Source organism: Alligator mississippiensis, chromosome 2 (genome assembly GCF_030867095.1).
Source record: "Alligator mississippiensis isolate rAllMis1 chromosome 2, rAllMis1, whole genome shotgun sequence".
NCBI lineage: Eukaryota > Metazoa > Chordata > Crocodylia > Alligatoridae > Alligator > Alligator mississippiensis.
Window position 1 is genome coordinate 228324466 of NC_081825.1, and position 22647 is coordinate 228347112.

The following is a 22647-nucleotide window of genomic DNA, read 5'->3' on the forward strand; positions in this document are numbered from 1 at the left end:
ATAAAAATAATATGATGAGTAAGACTAAAATTCCCTGTTCTGAGCTTCCATGGGGCCTGCTCCCCCCCCCCTCATCAGGGCTCAGCAGTCACTTCTGCTTTTCTAATGTGCCTTGCAGAACTGTGTCCTGGGATGAGTCAGAGCACCACTTCCAGACAGTGCTGTTACTGCACTTGGCTCCCACAAAACAGCCGGAAAATGCCTTGCTGGGGGGGGGGGGGGGGCATGGCTCTCAATTTTCTTCACACACTCCCTAGATTTTCCCTTTTTCTCCCTTGCTATCCCTTGAGATTGATCTTCTCAAGTCCTCCTGACATTTCTTCAATCAGTTTCTGTTCTGTTTCTTTTACTAAACCAGCAAGCACCCCTTCCCTGCTGTCACCCAGATCTCCTTCTCAAATCTTGCACCACAAGATTTTTGTTGCTTCCCTGAGATTTCCCTGGGGTCTTGACATCCTTTCCACGCTACCGGTGTGATCCCAGGGCCTAACACCACAACTCAACCTTCACTGCAGGTACCTTTACAACTTCCATCAATATCTGTGCTTAGCAAACTGTGATTGCAAGTTGGTAATTCTACTGTCTTGCTCATCTCTTGTTGTCAGGGCTGTGAAATATCACAAAAAGGTAGAAGCATGACATTTATGGAAGGTAAAAGTCCCAGTAATCGAATGCAGAGAGCCCTGCTGAGTGTCAGGGAGCATCCTCTTAGTCCCATCAAGCTTTTTTGACAGAAATTCAACCAAAATAGTCTATTCAGAGAAATCAAGACCAACTTCCAGCAGTGTGGTCAGGGAACTGGAACTTCACTTCTGGTGTACCAGTTTAATCACAAGTAGATGTGGTATCTGAAGCAGTTTCATTGGAAATACTAATTCTGACTTCAACCTAACTGTGCTCTGGATAAAAGAAATCCTCTCCCGGGTCAGGACAGCAGCAATGGAAAATACAGCACATAAGGGCCAGAGTTCCCTTCAGTAGACCCAAACAAACACCATTAGGGCAAGGGAAATAGCTGCTGGATCCAAGCACAAGGTACACAGGCCTCATTTCTAAATCTGCATTGCACAAGAAACCTTGGTGACATGCTTGAGTATAAAATCTGAGGACAATAGCAAGTTATTCAAAATGCTCACAGGCAAAGTACCACATAATTCCCTACACTGTTTGAATAGGTTAGGAAGGTCACTATAGGTTTCCCTTGATCTATGTGGGTTCTGTATATGCAAATTTGCTCTTATGTGATGATCATTTTTAGACCCATAATTCATTATATGCAAGGTAAATTTGCTTTTATGCGATGGGCATAGGTGCCCTCCCCTCCACCCCCCCACCCCCCTGTTCAAGCAGGTAAGTCTGTGGGGGGAGGGGAAAGGACTGTGGGGCTGGGGTCCCACTCACCCCAGTCCCTACTGCAGCAGCCCTGGGAGCAGCTGATGCCAGCTGCGGAGGGAACCATCAGTGGATGTATGGTGGGGGGCACCTCTTGCTACTACGTGCCCCCTGGAAGGACTGCGAGGCTGTGCCGGGCTCTTCCCGGGGGGCTACTGCCCCTGGATCTGCATAGATTTCATAGACATTAGGGCTGGAAGGGACCTCGGAAAATCGTTGAGTCCAGCCCCCCATCCGAAGGGCAGGAAGTCAGCTGGGGTCATAGGATCCCAGCAAGATAAGCATCCAATTTACTCTTGAAGGCGTTCAATGTAGGTGCTTGAACCACCTCCGATGGCAGGCTGTTCCAGACCTTGGGGGCTCGGACAGTAAAGAAATTCTTCCTAATGTCCAGCCTGAAATGGTCTTGCAGTAGTTTATAACCGTTCGAACTTGTCATCCCTTGGGGTGCTCTGGTGAACAAACGTTCCCCCAGATACTGGTGGTCACCCCTGATAAACTTGTAGGTGACCATCAGATCACCCCTGAGCCTGTGCTTTTCCAGGCTAAAGAGCCCCATGGCTCTCAGCCTGTCGTCATAAGGTCTGTTTTCCTGACCTCTGATCATACACGTGGCTCTTCTCTGGACTCTCTCAAGCTTCTCCACATCCTTTCTGATTGTGGAGTCCAAAACTGGATGCACTACTCCAGCTGCGGCCTCACCAAGGCCGAGTACAAGGGGAGAATGATGTCCCAGGATTTGCTTGAGAAGCATCTATGGATGCAAGCCAGCGTTTTGGTCACTTTACTAGCCGCAGCATCGCATTGCAGGCTCATGTTCATCTTGTGGTCAGTAATGACCCCCAAGTCTCTTTCTTTTGTAGTGCTAGCCAGTGTAGGACTGCTGAGCCTATAAGGATGCTGCAGGTTTTTCCTCCCAAGGTGGAGAACCTTGCATTTTTCAGTGTTAAACACCATCAGGTTCTTGTCTGCCCATCTGCTGAGCCTGTCCAGGTCAGCCTGGATCACCCCCCTGTCTTCTGGTGTGGATGCTTTACCCCAGAGTTTGGTATCATCGGCGAACTTGGCCAGTCCGCTTCTGACTCCAGTGTCCACATCATTAATGAAGATGTTGAACAACTTGGGTCCAAGGACAGAGCCTTGGGAAACCCCACTGGTCACAGGGCACCATGATGATTGACTTCCATCAGTTACTACCCTCTGGGTCCGAACACGGAGTCAATTCCCCAGCCAGTGGATCATGGTGGACCCAAGGCCACAATTGGCCAGTTTCACCAAGAGGTAATCATGGGATACCAGATTGAAGGCTTTTTTGAAGTCAAGATATATGACATCAATCTCTTCTCCCTTGTCCAGGTGATAGGTCACCTGGTCATAGAAGGAAATGAGATTGGTCAAGCAAGACCTACCCACAACAAACCCGTGCTGGCTATCCCTCAGTCCATTAAGGATGGCCTCTTTAATAAACTTTTCTAAGATCCTCCCCGGGATAGAAGTCAGGCTGATGGGCCTATAGTTTGCTGGATCCACTTTCCTCCCTTTCTTGAAGATAGGCACCACATTGTCCTTCTTCCAATCTTCAGGCACTACACCAGAGCGCCAGGAGTTCCCAAAGATCCATGCCAGAGGCTGGGCTATGATGCTCGCCAGCTCCTTGAGTACCCTGGGGTGTAGATTGTCAGGGCCGGCTGACTTGAAGGTGTCCAGCCTTCTCAAGGTGTTCCTTCACAAGGTCAGCATTGATGGAGGGCAAGGGATCTCCCTCACCCGGACCTCCCTGTCCCATACTGGGCATGGGCGTCCCATGGGACTGATGAAAGACCGATGCAAAGTACCCATTTAATAGGTTGGCTTTTTCCTGGGTGTCAGTTGTCCCATCTGGTTCAGCAGGGGTCCAATGTTGCCCTTGCGTTTCCTCTGGCTCCCCGCATATCTGAAAAAGGACTTTTTATTGTCCTTGATACTCGAAGCTAGTTAGAGTTCAGTTGCAGCCTTGGCTTTCCTGGTTCGGTCCCTGCAGGACTGGACCAGTGCAGAATATTCCTCCTTGGAGGTGAATACCATCCTCCATCCTTTGTAGGCCTTTCTTTTTAGCCTCAGGAGGTCTGCTAGATCCCTGGAGAGCCAGGGGGGCTGCTGTGCCTTCTTGCTGCCTTTCCTCCAAGATGGAATAGAATTAGCTTGTACATTGAGGATCGCTCCCTTGAGGAGCAACCACTCTTCCTGAACTCCCCTCCCCCTGGGGTCATGGTCCCTTAGGGCCTCACTGACAAGCCTCCTGAGCTTGTCAAAATCGGCTTTCCTGAAGTCAAGGACTTCAGTGTTGCTGACTGACTTGCCAGCTTTATGGCGGATGGTGATGGTGATCATCTCATGGTCGCTGTCACCCAGCTTTGCATTGATCACTAGGTCGCTGATTAGGTCATCCCCAGTAGCCAGTACCAGGTCAAGCAGCGCTTTACCTCTTGTTGGCCCATAGACTTCTTGAGTCAGGTAGAGGTCATCCACCCACGATAGGAAGCTTTGGGACCGCTCGGATTTTGCTGAGTGATCTTCCCATGAGATGTCTGGGTAATTGAAGTCACCCATGACAACCATGGTCCTGGAGCATGCGGCCTCAGCCAGTTCCCGGGCAAACTCCTGGTCAAGCTCTTGGCTTTGGGTGGGACAACAGCAGGCTGCTGCTGCAGGCTGGGGCTGGCAGTGGCACCAGGATCTTCCCAGCACTCAGAGCTGTTGTCCCGCACATGGATCCAGGGGCATGCGCCCCCCGGGAAAAGCCTGGCACAGCCCTCCCAGCTCACAGCCCTCCCGGGGAGGGCATGGACTAGCAAGAGCTGCACCCCCCCACACGCACCCACTGACGAGGTCCCTCTGCAGCTGATGCTGGCCGCTCCTGGGGCTGCTGCAGCAGGGGCTGGGGTGAGTGCTGCTCTGTTCCCTCTGCTTTGCTCCCTTGTGCAGCCCCGGGAGTGGGAAAAGATCAGATACAATCTACTTGCTTATAACATTCTCTTTTCTCTTGGCTATTCTGTTTCTGCTGCATAACATTCCCGGTCATTCACGATTCAAATACATTTGGGACATTTAAAATAGTAAACGTTTCTCAGTTTCAAACCACACAGTTTCTAAGTGAAGCAAGTGGGAGGAGGCTGTTCACAGCATGCTGTATGGAAACAGTGCCTTCATGTGGTGTCTCTTTGATATAACAATTTGAATAGTGGTTCCTCTTGCAGCAACATTTGAAGCAAGCTGCTTCCAAGAAAGCATGAGCCACCACTCTTGTCACTGCTGCAGAAAGCTGAGACAGGAAGTGTCAGACAGAGCCATGAAAATAAGTGATTTGATGGCTTAGTGGTCAAGGTGGAAAAAATGTAAAAGAAAAAATTCAGGTTGACCCAAAATGAAATATATATATTTTTTCATCTAAAACAGAAAGCAACAAAAATCATTTAAGGCTAATGAAACCCAAAATTAAATAAAGTGTTCACTTTTTGGAATGTTTTCCCTCCCTTTTTCTTTAAAACAAAGAAATGTACTTTCATTTAGTTTTTGATAGCTTGTTTCAAAATGAAAAGTCAGTATGTTTCATTTAGCAAATATCAAAATACAACATTTAGAGTTTAATTGTTTCCCTGTTTTTTGGCTGAAGCTGTTTGCTGAATCTAGGACAAATTAGCAAATGCTCTTAGGTGACCTAAAGCTACATTTCTAGTTAATGAACTATTTTGCTGGAAAAAAAACCTGTCTAGACCTAGTGCTAATATGAAGCTTTTGTAATTGATCATGTAGCACTCCAGTCTTCAAGGGCCTGTCCACCACATCATCCCCTAATAAGGCCCAACTGTCATTCCTGAAACCTGTCTGCATATGGTTCAATGAGTCATGACAATTTGAAATTCCCTGACTCCTATTTGGAAAATTGCCTTTGACTCTACTGATGGAGAAAAGAAGGAAGGTTTGATAAAACAATTGTACATTTGTTTGCATAATGACACCACTCAAAACCCAGAAAATCTGCAAAACGAGCATGAGGATGAGATGCAAGGGGCCTGACTTTCTGCTCCACTCCATGAAGATGTGGGAATCAGGAAGGGAGTGTGGAAACTCAGAGCCACTGGGTTCAAGAGGCTTGGGGAAGAGGGAAATTTATTCACTGCTGAAAGCACCTTTTTCTATTTATGGCCTCAGCCCTTCTCTACAGCTACGGACAGACATTAAAAAAGCCTGAGCCTGAATTGATTCAACCTTTGCAGGTTAGTCTAACCTGCCTAGGCTGAATCAGTGTGTAACTATACAGACATCCCCTCTGGACTGAAAAAATGCAGGCACATGCCTGCAGTGGCTTAGGCTAGAAGCCAGGGGGAGCTTGAGCAGCCCTCCCTTCCCTTCTACAGTGCTGAGCTGAATGGGGCGTGGCAGGGAGGGAGCCTGCCAGGATTTACACAGCATTTAGTTACACAGCAGGGAGCATTTATCACCCCATCAGCAAAACAAAAGGATTTTTCATTAGTTCAAGCTCTTCTTAAAATACTTGTTCCAAAGAAGGAGCGGAGGGACATTACCAGCTACCTGTTGATTAGCTCTAATGAGCCCTAAGCCTGCCTTTGTCCTGTCTCCTACAGCACTGACCGTAGCCAGCATGTGGTCTGCTAGCTAATGCTGAGAGGTGTCTGTGTAAGGCAGAGGGGAGGGGGTAATCCCTGCTTCAGCAGGGAGTGGGGAGTGGGGAGGGAGGAGCAGAAGGAAGGGAAGAAGGGGTAGGGGAAGAAGGGGAGGAGGGGAGCAGGAGGAAACCAGGCAGATGCCTTGTATGTGCAGTCTCTGCTGGAGCTGTAGCCAGGGAGCAGAGAGGAGGGGCCAGCCCAGCTCCCTGGAGCAGACAGCTCCCCCAAGCTCAGAGGGCATGCCGGGATACTGGGAGACTCTGATTTAACTTAAACCAGGAAGGGATCTGGAACAGACATTGTGTAAACTGGTATGACCCAAATCAGTTAAGTCTGATACTACATTCAACCACGCTTATCTCAGACTGGTTTCAGCCATTTTCAAACCAGTTTATGTGCACTGAACATCTGTTCTGTTACAGGTTTAAACCAGTTTCTGATCACTTAAACCAGTTCATGTGTAATGTCTGTCCCTAGCCTACAAGACACTGATTTAGCCATGTTAGTCTGTGACCAATAGACTTGATTGCTGCCTTTATATCTAAGAATACAGTTGCGAATGCTGGAAAATGTCCAATCAGTTCACAATGCAGCAGTGGCTTCACACTCACAGTATGTGATATGTAGAGCACATTTCCCTCAGAACTACTCTGCTTTGGCTTCTTGTGGGCTACAGATTAGCATTCAAGGTCTTGAAATAAAATCCTAGCTTTTGTGTGACCAATAACAAACTCCCAGTGACCTTAATGAGCCCAGAATTTCATCTTCAGTCCTGATGCTTTAAGTTCTCAAGAGGTCTGGTCCAGATTTCTTGAAGAACCTCCCCTGACTGCAAGCATGACCACCGATCCCAGCTATGTTCTCTTGGAGCTAGACAGGGACAAGTAGCTGTACTGCTGGACAAAGGCTGTGGGATGCACAATAACTATGAAGCATATAACTTCAAAACAAAATACAAAAATCACTCATTTAGTTTGTTTCCCAAATAAACAAATAAATCTTGTGCCTCTGCATGTGGAAAAAACATAACAGTTAAAAAAAACAACTGGATTTGGAAAGCACTAAGCAAGTCTGATGTGCATAGTATAAGGAGGCTCTCCCTCCAGTTGGTGCGATTGGCTGCGGGAGACCCCCCTCCCCCCCGGGGTCGCTGACTGGTTGCTTGGGGGGGGGCACATGTCCCCCCCTAAGGTGACACCAATTGCCCATGCCTTGTAACAAGGCCCTAAGGAGATTAGAGTCGGATGGGGTAAGTGCCAGTCAGGATTTGTGATGTCTCCTTAGGAACCAAACCTTTCTGAAAATTGGGGCAGGATGTGTGGGGAAGAGGCAGGGGTTTGGTGTGCATATTGCAGGGAAAATGGAAGGAGGTAACATAAATGTAAGAGAGAAATTACCACATTTGCGAAGCCTCCTGTGCTTCAGCTTTTGAGGGAGAAATGAGGCCCTCTAGTGGCCTCATTTTCTGCAGTGGGCCTGGTGGGTGCAGCTTGTCTCTGAAAGTCATGCCAGGAGAGGGCTTATTTTTATGGAGAGTTGATGCAGCAGTAATAACGTATCTGAGCTTTTCATAAGGTTCCTCAAGATACCCAAGTAAGGGGGCTGGGGTATCTTCAAAACTCACAAATTGCTACAGTCTTTGGAAGATGACCCTTGGGGTTTGTGATCACTATTACAGCATGTCACTAACAGGGAGGTCGGCCAGAGGTCTCCATTGTGTTAGCTGGTGCACACACGGAAGGGATAGATATCGCCCCAAAGGGCTCACAGCCTAATCGGACAGGACAGTTATGGCTTCCAGACAAGCAGGAGGCACACCTGAGTGCCTGGACTGGAAGTCCTCCTCCCTAACTTGTGTGACCTGAGCGGCACCCCACTGAATAAGTGGATTTATGGCAGTGTTTTACCTCCTCCTGGAGGAGCCAGGCAAGGGCAAGCCTGAGCCCACCCCTACCTCCTCACACCCCGGCGTGTCCCCATATCCCTGGTTGAGAATCACTGACACCTGATACTGTTGCACAAATTGCTAGTTTCGTGCCCCTGGAGGCTAAGTCCAGATACCTCAAGGAGGGAGTCACACGCTCAGGCTGGGTTCATTATAGGTTTATTGATTGCGCAATCGATCGACAAAGGGGTTAAGCAACCCAAAGCAGAGTCGACCCCAAGGTATTGTCTGGGGGTCTCTTAATCGCTTACCTAAACAAAGAACCTTGTCGTGTTATGCAGCTATTGGTTGTCTTACAATTTCTACAAGCTTCTGTTCAAGACGTCACAGTTTTCATGGTCATATCTAAGTTTCCACGGGATGTCAAAGTTCAAAGGTAATCATGCTCAACTTATTATGGGATATGTCGCACCTGTGTATTTTGCACAGGGGTACTGCGGTAAACTTGGCCTCTAGTAACCCTTCTTTGTCTTCGTGTAACTTTAGGTCACTGTGCTAGTTCTAAGGGTTAAGCAGACCTTAACCTATATGCAGAAGCTACTTGCAAGCCATATTGAATACAGAAGCATATTGCAAAAATAAAGCATTATGTCTAAATTTAGGCATTGTGTCTAAAATCTCGCGTATTTGTGCTACAATACCTTCAGGGAAGAAGCCTGATGGGGCCTTGTCTCTGCCTAATCTGCTGTCACAGAGCAACTTTTTCACAAATGGACTTTGAAACCCAGGGGAACATGACCATCCTTTACTTCCCCTGTGCAAGATGCTTTTCTACCTGGGAGAACTTTTACAATCTTTGAATTCTCCTCTGCCTGATGAAGGGTGCTTGGGCCCAAAAACTTGCAAGGAAAAAATTGTTTTTGCTACTATTTAATTGGTCTAATAAAAGATAATTACTTCTACCCCAAGAGCTTCCTCTGCCCTAATGTAACACACTGAAGCGTGGTTGACCTTGGAGGGAGCAGGAGCAGGAGCGGGTTCGTGCTCACAAAAGCATGCATCTGTTCCAGGTACCCTGTGCCCCCTGAGGTGCGCCTTGCCCTCCCTTCCACCCAGCTCGCTAAGAGCAGGTTGTGCTTATGGCTGAGCAGGGAATTCAAGGGCCAGCATAAGCCATCCCGCTGGCTGGTCTCTGGCCTGCGCTAGCTCTGGCCCGTGACCTCCAAAATCCGCCGCCGGGCCTGCGCCTCCACCCAACTCCCTGCGCCCCACCCCCAACCAGAACGTTTTGCGCCTGCGCAAAGCTGCCAAACACCCCCCAGCTCGGGGTGCGATGGTTCCTTCCTGCATCCCGCGGGCCGCCGGCCGGAAGTGCGCGCTGCTTCGCCAGTCCCCCTTGGGGTCGCGGCAGGAAGTGTCCGTCGCCTCAGGGCCCCCCGGTGCCTGGACACCGGAAGTGTGCGCGGCGGGGATTCGCTCGACGGGGCAGTGACTTTAGTTCCGGGGAGGGGGGGAGCGGGGACGGGATGGACGTGGCCGCAGCCAGGAGGCGGGGCTGGGAGGCCGGGCGGGCGGGGTGTCCCATGCGGAGCCGCGGCTGGATGGCAGGGGCAGCCCGGAGCTCGCGGGCCGCGCTCGGTAACTGCGTCCCGGGCCGGGGGGAGGCTGTGTGCGGGGTTTCACCTCGCGGCCAGTCAGTGCCGCGGGTCGCCGGGCGGGAAAGAGCCGCTCGCACCTCCGCGCCCGGTGCCGTGCCTCGGAGCGGAGCGCCGCGCTGCACGGCAGCCCCGGGGAGCCGGGCAGGGGCCGCTCGGGGCAGGTGTCCCTCCCGCCGCGGACGTGCCCTGCTTTCCTCCGGCTGCTGGCAGCGCCTGCCCCGCCGCGGGCCCCTCCCAGGGATGTGCCCTGCGGGGGGCTGCGCCTGGGGGGGAAGGGGCAAGGGCAAGGGCTGCCGGCCGGGCGAGGAGAGGCTGCCCGGGCCTCGCCCTGGCTGGGGAGACACGTGCTGTAATGGGGGCACGGGCTGAGGAAAGCCCTCTGCAGCGGGTGAGGAGAGGGGGTAGCCTCGTCCCAGATGTGGGCCCTATGTTTTCCTGAGTGCTCTAGAAATGCTTCTCGGTATGGGGCTGGAGTGCTTGCTAAGGGGGGCCAGGGAGAAGCTCCCCTGGCTGACGGCTGGGTTGGGTGGGAAATAAACCCTAGCTAGCTCCAAGGAGTGAGGCTGGCTGCTGGGCGCAGGATGATCCCTGGTGTATCCTTTGATTGGAATCGGAGAAAATGAGGGTTGGAAGGAAGGACCTCAGGAAGTCCTCTTAAGTTCTCACCCTTTTTTGTACCAGGACCTGTTTGTAAACACTGATGGCCAGTCCAGACCCAGTGCCCCTCACTCCTGACTCACTGCTCCCAGGCCCCAGCCCCTCAGTGTCTAGGGCAGGGAAGGAACCAAGGAGCCCTTCGCAAGCTGGAGCTCTGCCAACCAGCAAGGGAAAAGCCACAGTTACCCACATTTTTCCCCTTTAAAAGCGAATCCATTTTTAAAGTTTGTTGATTCATTTTTAACGTTTGTCTGCTATCCTTTCAGATATGTTTGCAACCCACTTTTGGGTCATGACCCATGGGGTTGAGAAACGCTGATCTAATCCAACCCCCTGCTCAAAGCAGGACCATCCCCAACTAGATCATCCCAGCCAAGGCTTTGTCTAGTTGGGTCTTAAAAACCTCCAAGGATGTAGATTCTACCACCTCTCTGGGTAACCTGTCCCAGTGGTTTACTACCCTCCTAGTGAGAGGGTTTCTGCAGGTGGCTTCTCTTTGCCTTGGTCGTGGAGAGAGATGAGAACTCGTATTTGTGAGCAATTTGTTCAGTGCTGTTGTATCTTGTGTTCTCATCCCCGCTGCTCAGCCCAGGGGCATGCAGGTTTAGTCGGAGATACCTTAGTGTGTGCCTGGCTGAATGATATGACCGTTCTGCGTAGAAGAGATTCCTTACGAGAGATTTCTGGGAGGGGCTGAGTCCTGTAGGGGGCTTTGGGTTTCTTAAAGATGGCATATGATTGAGAGATGAAAGGGAGCGTGTATGGACAGCTACTGAGCAACTGAAAATCCTCTGTGCCTTGGCAGAAGTCAGGGTTTTCACAGGAATGCTGAGCTTACTGCAGGGCTGGTGGAATGAGGCTTTGGGAGAATTTACTGGCTGCCGTTTCCATTTCCTCTCTAACAGAGTAACTTGCGCTGCATTCAGTTCTTCTTTCAAAGACAGGCCATGAGCATCCAGGAAAAATGGCTAAAAGTTTTTCCGAAGACATATTTAAAATGTCAGTGTGTTGGAACAAGGGCTATGCTGAAGAAAGGTTAAATGCTATGTGGTCTGAAAGGACATCGCTACTGGCCAGGAGGGGAGGAGCAGGAGCAGAGGCAGTTCCCTGCCACGCACCCAGCACTTAAGATTTGTTTGAAGGGCTGAGTTGGATTTTCCAGGTGGCTGAAGCAGTTGGCAGAAGGAAGTTTATTTCAGCTTCAGCAGGGATGTGACAGTTTTAGGAGATTCTTTTGTCAATACTCGATTTTATTTCAGTTTCTTCTTTCTCTCTTGCAGTTGATTTATGCCTTGGGGCAAACCTATGTTTCCAGATCCATTTGAATTTTTCTCATGGACCAGTGTTACCCGGGGGTGGGGTGGGTGGGGGTGTGTGTGTAGGAGGTGGGGGGCTGGGGAAAGGTAAATTATTTTTATGGCCTTGAATTCAAAGCCAGTCTCTTTCCCTCCACTTCTCCCCCTCAACCCCCAAGTATGTAAATCAGTGGTTCTCAGTCCTTTTTGAATTCGAGGCACCCCTCACTGTACTCAAGGCATAACTTTTGTGAATTCCATGACATCCATTCTCAAAAAGTAATTCACAGCTACAGTCTTTAATTCCTTGCAGAGGGTCCTGGCAGTGGGGATGGAGGATCATCCAGGCAGGGACAAACCTCAGCCTGTACTTACCTGCTAGTTGATCTGCTTATCTCCTCGCATCTCATGGCACCCCTCGAAAGATCTGCTGGCACTCTGGTTAAAAATCACTGGTGTAAACGGTAGTGTTTCAGACTGACTTTATCTTTTGCTGTGGTGGCATCTGGTGGTCCTGTGCTGGGAAAATTTCAACCATTTACTGCAGAGCTGTGACTGAAGGAGCTAAGCAGATGGCTCTTCAGTCTTGGATAGAAGATAAATTTTCCTAAAAAAAAAATTTGTGTTCCAAGACAAATCAGCCAAATCGATTCCAAATCCATGGGAATCATTCAAGAACCATATGGGGGCCTGCTACCGGCAAGCATCCTCCACCCCTCCCTGGGGCTTCAGATATTCCAAAATCCTTTTGTAGGCATCCTACGTGCCAGCCCAGTTCCAAAGACTTGGGATACAGATGCTCCTGAGTTTTGCTTGCCCTCAGCTGTATGGCTGCAGGAGCAAGCTAGAGGGGAGTCTTCCATTTTCATGAAGTCAGGGTATAGCTGAGAGCTTGCCACTGGCCAGCTTCCAGTGGGAGGATAACTATGAGGTTCTCGTAGGGAGTCCTGTCTGCAAGCAGACAAGGGTGCAACCCTCCATTACACGGTGCCATTTTAATTGCATTACCTCCATCACAGTATTACCCATGACACTTTGGTGGTTTTCTCCTTGTTACTGCACCATTGGAACTCAGAGATCCTCTCTACATACTTATCTGTCTCTAATCCCTGTAGTACTTGAGGGCCCAAGGTAGAGAAACATGACTAAAGTCAGGGGTAGGAGACAAGCCTCTAATTTAAATGCCAACATGATTCTCCTGCCTGTACCCTCCTATGAGCTTTCCTCTGGAGGCTCTGTCCTGGCTGTCCACTTTCTTGATCGTAGTAGCCTATTTGAGGTGGTTATGTAATCTGGTTTATCCAGTGGGTAGTGAGCATTAGGGACACCAGAGACATTAAATATTGGGGCTGCTGGGGCTTTAAGTCATAATAATGGCTTAGAAAAGCAGAGAGAATATGGAGTAGGAGCAGGAATCACCACCACAGAGCAGAGGGACTCATGGGACTATGAAGAGGCATAGGCTGGGATATGCTCTAAGCAACTGAATGAGAGCAAAGGTAGACACCAGTGAATTGTTCAGGCTGTGTTGTGTTCCTTACAGCTGTCTGTCAGCTTCGTAATGGGCCCCAGGGAAGGCTCTAGGGGTGCTACCAGACAAGAGACTGGAGAGCCATAGCTTCTTGTTTCTCAGCTGGAAGGATGTTTAACTGTATTCTCTGGTCTGAGTAATAAGAACAGACCAAAACCTCAAACAGTCAGGTACCATGAAGGGCGTGAAGGAATACGGTTTTACTGATCAAATGGAATTGCTTTTACTGACTGTTAAGCATTGCCCTTTTTCTGGAGGAGCAATTCTAGTTGCCCTACTACTCTCCCTTGACTTCTTGCAGGAGCAGACCCTCACAAGAGACTTGTGTGCAGAGATGCGCTCTGTGCTGTGAGCCTTTGATACATGCTTAATTTCCTGTTACATCCCTGTTTTTACTCAGGATTTCTTTTTAGACTCAGTAAAATGTCAGGTGACCAGTTTGTGCGCCTTTTCGTCTCCAACAGATGTAGATTTTTCAGCTCCAGATGGGGAGGATGAACAGGTGTGAGGACCCTGAGCTCCAAGGTGTGTCCAGATGAGCGCACATGTACATCTTGCAGCGTCTCAAAGCCCTTTGAGACACTGCAAGAGGCATGTGCGGGAATAAAAAAATGTTCACCACACTGCACATTTGCAGTGCGGAAACAAAATTAGACCCCTGGATACAAGGGGGCAAAAAATACCCTGGGCAAAAAAAGTCCATGCCCTGAGGCAGCCAGAGGCACGGGTCCTCCACAGAGATGCTATGGTAGCCAGCAAGAGTGTCTCTATGGCTGGTCCTTGCTTCAGTGCTGAAGCACACTGTGCCCCTGATCACTGCCCAGCCCTGACCTGCTCCCCAAGGACCCCCATTGTTGCCCCACCTGGCCCCATCTCCTGCCTGCCCCCAGAGCCCCCCGCAATCGCTGCTTCATCCAGCCCTAGCCTCCCAGCGATTAAAAAACAAAACAAAAAAAAAAGGCCCACACTCACCAGCAGTAGCAGCTGCCATCGGGGTCACTGGGGCCTCCTGGCATAGCCCCCCCCCCCCCCACACACACACACACACAGAGCATGGTGCAGCAGGGACTGACCCTAGCCGCCTGGCACCCGCACTGCCAGTGGCCCATCGCACAGGTGTGGCTGGGGTCAGCAGGGTGCTGCATGGCTTCACACACTGTCAGGCAGCTGGGGCAGCTTAGGCTGAGCGGTTCTGGGCCCAGGTGACAGCCGCAATGGCCCAAGCTGCCCAACAGTGCGTGGAGCCACGTGGCACCCTGCTGACCCCGGCCACATCTACGTGATAGGCCAGTGGTAGTGCGGGTGCCAGGCAGCTGGGGCTGGTCCCTACTGCTTCACTGCTGCCCCGTGCTGTGCGGTGGGGCTTTGCCAGGAGGCCCCAGTGACCTGTATGGCCACTGCTACTGCCAGTGAGTGCGGGCCTTTTTGTAAATTGCTGGGAGGCTGGGGCCAGGCGGGGCAGCCATCAAGGGGAGGGGTTGCAGGAGCCAGCAGGAGATGGGGCCGGGCGGGGCAGCAATCCGGGGGGCTAGGGGAGCAAGTGTGGGTGGGCACTTTGGCCCTGTGGGAGGTGGTAGCCCTCGCAGCAGCCATGAGGCCCCTGTTAAGGGGGCTGTAGCCACTGTTGGGGGGGCCATAGCCCTGTGGGGGGCAGTCCATGAGCTACGCAGGGAGGCTGTGCCCTGCGGGGGACAGGGAACCTATCTCTCCTGAGCAGCCCCCCCTCCACAATCTCCCCACGATCCACCCACATCTACCCATACCCCCCCTGATCCCCCACATCGCCCCAGCACATACCGTGCGTGCCCAGCTACCAGGCAGGATGAGACCTGCTGACAGGAGCTGTGGCTATAGGGGCAGCTGTCCCTACATCCTGGTTAGTGAAGGGGTCTGGAAGCTCTTAACTGCTCTATGGTAAGAAAACCAAAGGCAAGCATCAGAACATATAGGTATTTAGAATTAATTTTATTATCATGATAGAGACACTGGTAGGCTTCCAAATTGCTTTAACACTGTAGGTATATCAATAAAACATTGCCCAACTGATTGCTGTCTCTCACTCTCTCTCTATATATAGTGGTCTTTTCTTATAATTGTGGAGGAACATGGATTTTGGGATATTTTACAGTGACTTTGGGATTTTTTTATCAGGGATTTTTCAGTTTTCAAATAGAGAATACCAGAATTCCTGTAGGGAAGCAAGTGGCAGGACCCAGGCAGAGGAGCGTGTTCAGAGCTGGCACCTTGGACCCAGCTGGAGGTGGCTGACCTCCTAGCCAATTGGGGCCAGGAGGACATGCTTTGACAGTTCAAACCAGGTCATGACGCTGGGAACATCTTCCAGGTGATAGCTGCCCAGATGGCTGGGCAGGGGCACACATGGCAGTAGTGCCACACAGAGGCCAACACTGCAGCCACAGCCCGCTGGCAGCTGGCCCAGAGGGGCAGATGCCTCTACTGGCTGTGCAGTCCCCATCCAGGTCTGGCAAGTGCACAGCAGATCACAGCCAGGCAGCAGCCCCCACTGCCAGACTGCTGCAGTGGGTAGAGGGTGCAGGGAACTCTTAGGGCTGCTTCAGCAGTCCTGCTGGCCCAAGGGGTAGTATCCCCAGGTACCAATTGGCCGGGCCTTAGAAGCTCCTGTCTATTTGTAACATTCAAATACCTTGGGCCCTAAGGCTCACCAGGCTAACTAGTAGCCCCTATTATATGGGGTCTAATAGGTGAATGCAAACAAAATACTTGGGACAACAAAGGCAAAAAACAGGACAGGAGTGATGTGAGGGTCAAAGGGTCAAAATGTGAAAATGAGTGCACCTGAGGGCGGGGACCAAGCAGAGCCCCCCAGGCTGCACCCACTGGTCCTCAAAGGCATCCAAGGAGATGGTGGATACCACCCACTGGTGCTTTTCCTGGAAATGTGAATAGACAAGTGAGAGGAAAGCGGCCCCGCAGTCTCCCAGCCAGAGCCTCCTTCCTGGTCAAGTACAGGGCCCCTTTGGCCAGGGCCAGGAGGAGGTTGACCAGAAGGTCTGGGGACTTAGTGGGGCCGCAGATGGGGTGACTGAAAACAAAAAGGTGGGGGGTGAAATTCAACCAGAACCTCAGGAGGAGGAGATGGAGATGAAGATGAAGGGGCTGTAGCCTGGCGCACTCAAGGGTCATGTGCGCCAGGGTCTCCCTTTGCCCGCAGAAGGGGCAGGAGACCAGGGTTTCTGTGAAGCTCACCACACACACGCCCGTGGAGACGGCTCCATGGAGGAGCCACCAGCTGAGGTCCCCAGTGGCTTGTGGGATGAGGGTAGAGTATAGACTCAGCCACTGGGGTGCCCCAGCCATGCCCTCACCGAGCAGGTCCCACCACTTGGTGTCTGGGCAGGATGCGAGGGCAGCATGATGGATCGTGTGGCACATGAGTGTGTAGAGGTGGCAGCGATGGATGGTAGAAAAGCAAACTGGTCTGGTATCCTCCAGCCAGCTTGGATGATGGAGCAGGGAGTGCCGCAAGGCTGGGCGAGGCACTGGCCTCACCCCAGAAGCTCCTGAGAGTATGTAGCCCTGAGCTACTTGCCTGGGCAGCGTTTTGTACTGATGGGGCCAGGACAGGGCAGCTTTTTATACTATTGGGGCCAGCACAGGTGCTGGCCCCAGGTTCTAGCTCCCCCTGGCTGCAGATCTGGGAGAACCTGGGCAGGGCAGGGTTATTTTGCCCCAAGTGGCACAACTTGCACCACACCACAGTGCATGCCTAGGCACGTGTGCTGAGGCAAAAAGCCCTGGCTCAAATTTGCATTGCTTCTACTTGATCAGCTGCAAGTGCACGTGCACGCGCCTGCATCTGTGGACGCACCCCCTGAGGTCATCCCTGGAGGCAGTTTCTCTTTCAGCCTGATTGATTCTTCACTTGGCTTGACTCTGACTGTTATGTTATGCGCCTACCCATAGTACTGCTCCCCAGTAGAAGCGGGGATGGGAATCATTGGTGCCTTTTCCAGCATCCATCGTGTCTGGACTGCAAAGACAACACTGGTTCTAGTGAAAGTAATTCTGTTATCTTCACTAAGCTTGGCCTTCTTCTGTTCTGTAGCAATGTAGCCTGCCCAGAACTCTGCCTCTGGGGACCTGCCTCGGCTAGCTGCTCTCCCAACATGGGAAGCTGTTGTATGTCATTTCCAAGCTCCCATCCTGTCATTACAGCCAGATTTTCCATGAGGCACAGTCTGGGGTTGCAGAGGGTGCTGAGTTGTCTGGCCTCTTTTAACAGAAAGTACTGTGAATGCAGATTCCAGGCAGCCTGCTCACTGGATGGAAGGCTGTCCCTGGTGCAGTTTATCCCTGAAGGGATCCCTTATTTCTCTGTGCCAGTGTTGGTTTAATACATGCAAAGCCTTCAGATCAGGTGTGAACACAGAATGGGAGCACGGCAAGTCAGTGCCAAGTGGCAAACGCTTCCAGAACTCTTGTTTGGAGGGGGAGGAGGCTTTTTCTTTTTCTGTTTTACTGTAGCAGGGCAGTAGCTGAGAGTCCTCAGCCCTATGAAGAAAGCCAGATGGCCTGGAAGTGTCCCAGATGCATTTCACTGACAAAGATTTTGCATCCTCAGGGCTGGAGTGAGGGCCACGCTGTCTTTTCCTGAGAGTCTATCACTAGCAGCCAGAGCCTCCGCCAGCCCCCTGTCCACTTGGGTGGCCAAGAACCTGCTGCCCTTTGCACATGCTACAGCACTAAAGTAGAATATGTCCCCTTGTTACCCCACCTCTTCTCTTCCATCCCTTACACTTTAGACTTACAAGGTGTCTATACACATGCTCTGGGTGGGAGTGGAGGAGAGTTTTAATAGGAGTGGCTCCTGGACAGCTACTTTCATTAAAACCCTGCTGTGTCATGTGTATTCAGCATCCTGTGTTTCAAAATGGCAGCGGGGGCATTTTAAGTAAAGCTTGTCTGACAAGTTTTAATTAAATTGTCCTTGCCACCATATTGAAATGTGGGATGCTGAATACATGTGCTGCTGGAGCATTCTAATTGGAACGCTCTGCTCCGATACGTTCTAATTAGAACACATCAGAGCACATGTGTAGGCACCCATAGTGCCCAGCTAGAGAGGTCCTTTTGCAGGCACTGGATGAAGGATGGACGTCAGCTAAGATCTGAGTGAATCTGTTCAAAATCTGCACTCTGGTAGGATTTTGCTGAGCAGAGGGATGACCATGCCAGTTTTCAGAGAAGTGTAGGGCTAGAAGGGACCCTTGCAATAAGGTAGGATCAAGTTTATCTAGACCAGTGGTTCTCAACCTTTTTTGTACCAGGACCCATTTATAAACATCGATGGCCAATCTCAGCCCAGTGCCCCTCACTCCCAGCCCCTCCCCTAGGACCCAGCCCCTCAATGTGTGGGGCAGGGGGGGCCAAGCAGCACCTCGCAGGCTGAAACTCTGCCAGCCTGCAAGGGAAAAGCCACAGTTTCCCACATTTTTCTCCTTTAAAGGAGATTCCATTTTTAAAGTTTGTTCATGACCTTTTCATATGTTCTTGCAACCCATTTTTGGGTCATGACCCACGGGTTGAGAAATGCTGATCTGGACCATCTTTGATAGTGGACTGTGTAACCTGGGCTTAGCACCTTCACTGGAGCTTTCTACAACATCCCTTAGGTTGCCTGTTTCACTGTTTTACTATCTTTACTGTCAGAAAGCTTTTCCTAATATCCAATGTAAAACTTTCCTACTCCAAATTAAACTGATCCTTTTCCTGTCACCATTTCCCTGGTAACTATAGTGAACAACTGGTCCCTGCTGCTCTCCTTGTAACAATCCCATGGGTATTGGAAATTTGTTTTCATGGTCCTTTTCAGTCTCTTCTTTTCTAGACTAAATACATCTAGTTCCTTCAGTCTTCTCTCAGAAGCCATCCTGACATCTTGTTCATCTCCTCTGTGCTACCTCCACTTTGTCTAAAACATTTTAAAATAGTGTTGCAGAATTGGGTAGAGTCTAGTTTAGCCTGTGATCCACAGTCTCCTTCAGATCCTTTTTTTTCTGTACCCTTGTTCCTACCCATTTGTATTTGTGTAGCACTTTGCACTTGTCTTTACTGAATTTCATCTTGTTCATTTTGGACCATTCCCTCCAATTTGGATGATCATTTGGAATTCTGAGTCTGTGTTCCTGAGTGTTTATTTAATAGATTTCATAGACATTAGGGCTGGAAGGGACCTCAAAGATCATCAAGTCCAGCCCCCTGCCCCAGGGGGAGAAAGTCAATTAGGGTCAAAGGACCCCAGCAAGATAAGCATAACACCTCTCAGCTTGGCGTTGTCTGCAGATTTTATAAGTGTACTCTCTACTGCACCATCCAAGTAATTAATGAAAATATTGTAATGGAACTGGGGTGAAAACAGACCCCTGCTTCACTGCACTTGAAATGCCCTCCCACTTTTGCAGTGAACCATTTATAGTTGTTCTTTGAGTGATTTCTCAGCTAGTTGTGAGCACGTTTTATAGTGATGACATCTAGGCCTGTCTTTTCCTAGTTTGTTTCTGAGCGTGTTATTTGAGACTGTGTTAGAAGCCGCATTAAAGTGAAGATATATTCCATCCTGTGTGTCTGCCTTATTCACTAGGCCAGTTAACCTGCTAAAGGAGGAAATTACCATATTTACTTGATTCCAAGATGCGGATTTTTTCCCATTTAACATGGGGACAAAACCCCCTACTCTTGAAAGCAAATACTTTTTTGTATTTGAAAGCAAGGGGGGGGACGACGACAAGCAGCTGTTACCGCATCCATAGGCTTAGGTTCTGGCTCCAACCCTGGGCTGGAGCTGAAGCTGCAGCTGCAGTTGCAGCTGCATCTTCTGCTTGCCCCCCCCTGCCTCTGCCCCTTTTCTTCCCCCCTCCCTATCCCCTCATGCTTACCCTTGGCTGACAGACTCCATTCCAGCTCTGGCCTGGGGTGTGGAGCACTGGCAGAGTTGCTGGATTCATGCAGCTACTACAGGGTCAGGCTGGGGCTATGCTCTGTGTCCCAGACTGGAACATGGATATAACCTGCCAGTGCTGGAGCAGGGAGAAAGGTGAAAGGCAGGGGGTGTAGAGATAGCAGGGCCATGCACAAAGGGGTGTGAGGGTGGGGCAGGTGGCAGGGGCAAGCTGCTTTCCTTTCCTACCACCTACTCCCTTACTGCCTACCTTACTGCCTACCCTCCTACCACTGCTTTCCCTACTGCAGTGGGGGTGGGGATGAATTTAAGACAGTTCTCCAATATATATTCCGTATATGGAAAATTATAGCAAATGTATAAGTCTTCTATGTATAATTATTGGAAAGTGGTCTTAAATTCAGGTAAATATGGCAGATTGGTTTGATGCAATGTGCTCTTCACACATCCATGTTGGCTGTTGTTTTATTATTTTCTAAATATTTAGAAATTGATTTAGATAACAATGAGTTGCTCCAGAATCCTTCTGGGTGTTGGCACTGGATCCTTCTGCCTGAAAAGGGACAACTGGTTTGCCTTAGGGCTGATGGTCCCAAAATAGGCCAAGGGACAGTTGTTTACATGCAGCTTGAATGGCAGTTAACTCAAATTAGTCCCAGTTGTCCCAAGGAAAAAATGTTATCTTGGTACTTCACAAGTACAATAAGATCCCAGAATAAAGGGCTTTGTGTGGGCGTAGGGGAGAGAATAAGTTTAGCTTCTTTTTTCCTTGTTGAAAAGTAGGTGCTATGCTTGCCTTTCTCTGATCCTCTGGGACCTTAGTCCCACAAATTCTTGAGCGTGGTCACCAGTAGTTCAGAGTTTACTTTGCCTGTTCCTTCAGTAGTCTAGAATGAATGTCACTAGGCACCACCTCCTAGAAATAGGTCTCTCTCATCTAAGTGTACTTTAGCCTATTCTTCCCCTGTTCTCCTATCTCATTAAAATTAATCTCTCTAAATATCTGGTCACTGTTAAATTTTATGAAAACTGAAGCAAAAAGTCACGGAACCCTCTAGTAGTTTCTGCATTGTCGGTTATCTAGTCTCTTTTTTTTGCATGGTAACAAGCATATATATGCCTTCTCTGGTTTTCCTCTTATTTCTAATATGTTTATAGAACCTTCTCTTGTTGCTTCTTGTGTCTCTTGTCAAATGAAACTCACTTTGTGTCTTAGCTTACATGGATCCCTATGTGCTTGTTGTGGTTTTATACTCATCCTAATCATATTTGTTTCCAATTTTTTATATTATCTGGTTGATTTTTCAGGTCCTGGAAGAGCTCTGAAAATCTGTCCTTGGTACAATAAAGAGGCCCATCTGGTTTGTCACTCTACTTCTGTTTTTCCTTTTGTATTAGGATAGTTTGCCCCTTTGCATGTAATAGTTTCAGTAAGTGCCAAGTCTCCTGCACTCCTCAGACTGCCTTCCTAAGAAACGACCTCTGCAGTTCCCTGAATTTGTTGAAGTTTGCTTTTGTGAAACCTTATTCTGCTACTCTCACACCTTTCTTTCATTAAAATAATGGGCTCTATCATTTCTTTATCACTTTTACCCATATTTCTTTCTGTCTTCAAATTCTAAATTAATTCTTCCTTATTAGTCAGAACTAAATCTAAAATAGCTACTTCACTGTAGCTTTTTCCACCTTCTGAACAAGAAGTTATTCCCAGTACATTCCAGGAACTTGATGGATTGTCTGTCCTGTAGTACTGTTTTTTTTCCAACCAGTATCTGTGCAGAGTCCTCAGTTACCCTCAGGTCCTGTCCTTTGGATGCCTCCAACATTTGCTCACTAAAAGCCACCTCCACCACCACCTCCTGAATAGATAGTCTGTCATAAATCACTTCCATTTTATCATTTGTGTTTTTTTTCCCCTCTTATCTTTACCCAGAGTCATTCAGCCAACCTGCCTCTCCTCTTCCAGAAATTCAGAGCAAATGTGTACATCCTGTCACTGCAAGTTCAGGGTTTGCTAGTCTAGACTGGCATGTTTGTAGTGAGCCTTGCAGGGAATGCTGGTAGTGACAGTAGCTTGTGGTTTTAGATGTGTGTACTGTAATAACTTTGTGCTGAAGGCAGTTGTGCAGCATAAAGCTCTGCCCATAGTGTTTGCCCTGACTGGATTTTTCCCCCATCGCACAGCAGAGGTCTGTCTTTTGTGCCTCTTATATATTGATATTCTCTAACTTGATTCCTGTCTTTGGGAACCAGGGCTATCCATAGTAGTTATGAGACAGTTCAGAAACACATCTCCCAAGAATTATTATGATCCCTTGTCTCAAGGATTGCAGTAGGGAGATCATTTGTGCCTCACCAGAGGGATCAAAAATAGAGGGTAAGAGTTATGGCAACAGTTGCACCTTTTATGAGGAGTTTGCATCCAGTGCATGGAGAAGAGGGTGCCTGGTGCAGTGTAGTGATCCAACAGGCTATTGCAACTGTTGTTTCCCAAACTTACTTGAACTGCTCCTGTTAAAGGTGAATAGCAGATGGTTTTAAGAAAAATGCTTCAGCTGCCCAATCTGAGTGAAACCTGCCCCAGTCATAGAATCATAGAAGTAGGGTCGGAAGGGACCTTGT

General features: G+C 49.5%; 1 protein-coding gene across 3 annotated transcripts in view; it reads left to right on the top strand.

Moving 5' to 3' along the window:
- The first annotated feature begins 9484 nt into the window (after positions 1-9484).
- Positions 9485-22647, top strand: part of SLC39A13 (solute carrier family 39 member 13) — a 29317-nt gene continuing 16154 nt past the window's right edge. Inside the window, exons 1-2 of one of the 3 annotated variants that reach the window (XM_019477000.2) lie at positions 9496-9582; positions 21334-21386. The gene's annotated coding sequence lies outside the window, so the exon portion shown is untranslated. Of the gene's footprint in view, positions 9583-20246; positions 21387-22647 lie in introns of those variants that run through there. The other 2 variants (XM_006267781.4, XM_059722855.1) reach the window with 2 other exon arrangements.